A 3427-nucleotide genomic window follows, 5' to 3' on the forward strand; every position below is an offset into this window, starting at 1 on the left:
GACGGCAGTCACCATCCTGCTGTCTGGATTCTAGGGCCTGGAATCAAGTCCTCAAGTCACTGGAGGGGCCTGGCTTTCAAGGGGTTCCTCCAGCCCACCCACACCCACACCCACACCCCCTGGGAAACCCTATAGAGAGCGAAGAGTCTGTTCTGTATAAGAAGCGAAAACTTGGCTGCCCGTTTCCTCTTCTGAGTCAGTCTGAACATTCAGGCCAGGCACATGAGGATTTTCTGGGTAGAATGGTCCACTCACCACCGGCCACACACACACCCAGGCCCCTGGTGTCACTGTTCCCAGCAAGCAAGCAGCCTGGTGTGGAAGCAGGTGAGGGCGGGGCTGGCAAATCCTCGGTAGCAAAGTAAGCCTCTCGCCAACTTCAACTCCTGCTTCCGGAACCTCCTCCGGGAACCCTTCCCACTCTGGGCCCCAACTGACCCGGATGGAGGCGTGAACTGTGGTGCTCAGCATTCGGGAGACGTCGCGATTCCCGTGGCAAGCACGTGGGGTTTGTCGCGTGTTGTTTTCAAACTGATCAGACAGGGTGACCCAAGTCCCTCCCTCTCCTTCTTTTCCTGTCCACACACACAGAGAGAAAGATCTGGGTTCTCCACAACATATTCTCCATAACCGACTGCCACAGACCCAGGTTCAGATCCTGGCTCTGCCGCTTTAACCTTTCTGTGCCTCGATGTCCTCATCTGCAAAGTGGGGACAACGATAACACCTGCCTCAAAGGCCAGCTGGGAGCACCGAATTGAGCAGTGCGTGGAAAGGTCTGGAGAGCGTGGCCACCACGGGATAAATCCTGAGGTCACCATTAGTGCTAGCCTGGGGTCCCTGAACTCTGCCCGCACCCTCCTCCCTCCCACACGATGCCCCTCGCCCTCCCCTCTCCCCCACCCCCTCCCACCAGATCCTGGGCGGGTCCTGAAAATACCGAAATCCGGGGTTGCAGCCGCCCGGGTGAAAGTGGATTTAGGGGAAACTCAACCATTCGAGATGATGGCTCAGAAAGGGTTTTATAAACTGTGGAGCACTACCCAGCACACTGACTAGCCAGGGTGGGAGCTGAGAGGAAGAGGCCACTCAGACCTTCACCCCGGGGGCCACTGACGGAAGGAACAGGGTCTTGGAGAGATCAGCCCCCTAAAACCCCCTCCTGGAGAAAACAGGCTGGGCATGGCTGCCAGGCTGTCCTCACTGCTGGTGCAGAGGGTGTGGCCTTTGTGGCCACAGCCCTAGGCTTGGGACTCGGTGAGGGTGGGGCAGTCCCTGCAGGTCTTGGAAGGAGCGCCGGGACTTCCAGGACTTCCGTGAAAGGTGCGGCTGGCAAGGTCGCTCTGGGAGGCCCGCCAAGCTGCGTCAGACCCCAGCCTCGCTCAGCTCTGCAGGCTCCCCTGCGCCCGCTCTGGGGTCCAAGGACAAGTTCAGGCCCAAGCTCATCTGTTGACTCACTGTGTGCCTGGGCGCGGAGAGTTTAGTAGTTACAGACGGAGCCACTGACCATCTGCTTTGCCTCCGTAAGCCTCACACCTGCACCCTCCACAACAGGGAGCATGGCCTGGGGAAGTCCATTTTAGCAGATTCCCTCAAGGACAGGCCGGCTCCGGCGTGTTGCTAAAGGCCACTGTGACTCCATGACCCATCTCACCGCAGGGTGGCTTCCTTCCTTCCCTCGGCCGTCAGCGCTGGCAAGGCCATGAACTGACTGTCCGGGGGGTGGACACACAGGGCCAAGCCCATGCCCCAAAGGCCTGCCCCTCCATCACGCCAGGCAGCTCCACCTTCCAGGCTACAAACCCCCACCCCACCCCAACCTCCCCACCCAGGCCACGGCCCTCCCACCTGCAGACTCTCCTGCCCACAGACCAAAAACTGTCTCCAAAACAAATCTATGCTAATGAGCTGCTGCAGGGCTGGCCGCACATCTGCTCAGCAGAAGTCCTACTGCAGACCTCACCAGCACCCCTGCCCATTCTGCAGCCACCGACCCTAGGGGCTGGGGGTGGGGAGAAAGAGCCAGACTCGGTCTAAAACCTCACGTCAAAAGAATGAGGATATATCCGTGGCTAATGCAGACCACCTACTTCCCCCCTCCACCCCTCCAACAGGGCAGGCCCAGGAGAAAGAGGTCCAGCTCGCAGGGGCTGGGGGGGGGGGGGAGAGGGGCAAGGGTCGCCAAGGAAATGCTCCTCTCGTCTTTTCTTTGGCCCCAACTACAGGCAAACCACACCCAAGCAGTCCCAGCATCTGGGGGAGTTTCTGGAGGCTGATGGTTTCCACAGTAACAAAGGGTGAGGGGCTCCTTGTTGACAAATTGCTTCCCCCCCCCCCCCCCCCACCAGCGCCCAGCCTTTGGCCTCCAGCCCTGACCTCTGTTTTCCTGGGGCTCCCGTAGTTACAGGCTGGTGTCCTCCAGCTGGGCGAGGGCCTCAGAAAGCCTGAAAATGTGCCCTTCTCCTCTGATGCCTGCCAAGCCCCTGGCCACGCCAAGGCAGGCAGCCGCCCCCTTTACTGCGGCTTGTAAAAGATCAGAATCGCCCCGCCCAGGGAGCGGGGCGGGCAGGTGGCCGGCGGCACGGCCCCGTTGTCCAGGCCGCCTCGCGGGGGTGGAATTCTTAAGAAAACTGAGCCCCCGGAAAGGCTGGCTCCCCCTGCCCCAGACTCAATTCCAGGGGGATGACCCAGGCCAGGCCCCGGGGGCAGGCGGAAGGTAGGGGGAGGGTTTCGCTTCTTTTACCGGGTCTAGGAAACTATTCATGAACCCCAATGGGGTGGGGTGGGGGGCGGTTCGTGCCGCCCATACTGGGGGACTGTCGGAGTTTGAGGGTGGGGGATCAGGGAGACGCAGAGACATGGAGAGACTCGCCCAGAGGGGCAGCACGGAGAGACAGAGAGAACAGAAAGGCGGAGAGGCACGAACCCAGGGAGAGCCAACACGAAGGCAGAAGGGGAGAAGAAACAGAAAGAAAGGGACGGAAACAGAGAGACGAGAGACACAGGCAGTCGGATGGGGAGACAGAAAGACAAGGAGAGGGACAAAAAGGAGGCAGAGACGTACCGGAGCGGAGCGGCTCGCGGCGCGGCGAGGCCCGGGCAGAGCCGGGGAGACGCGCGAGCCCCGCGGCCGAACCCCGGCCGCTGCCCCGGCGCCCGCGCGGCCCGACCCGCCCTCGACCCGCCCGGCGTGCGCTCGCCACGCACCTCCCTCCCTTTCTCTCGCGGCCGCCGAAACTCCCAGCAAGGACTGGAACCCCCCCCCCCCCCCCCCCCCCCCCGGCGAGTCCGGGGACGGGCTCGGGGCGCAGCGGTGCCCCCAGCCGCCCCGCGCCCACGGCCCCGGCCCCGGCGTCCGGAGGCGCCTCCGCACCGTGCCCCGGCGGGCCCGGGGGCGCGGCGCTGCCCCTGCGGCCGAAGCCTCTGG

This window comes from Panthera uncia (assembly GCF_023721935.1).
Source record: "Panthera uncia isolate 11264 chromosome C1 unlocalized genomic scaffold, Puncia_PCG_1.0 HiC_scaffold_4, whole genome shotgun sequence".
NCBI lineage: Eukaryota > Metazoa > Chordata > Mammalia > Carnivora > Felidae > Panthera > Panthera uncia.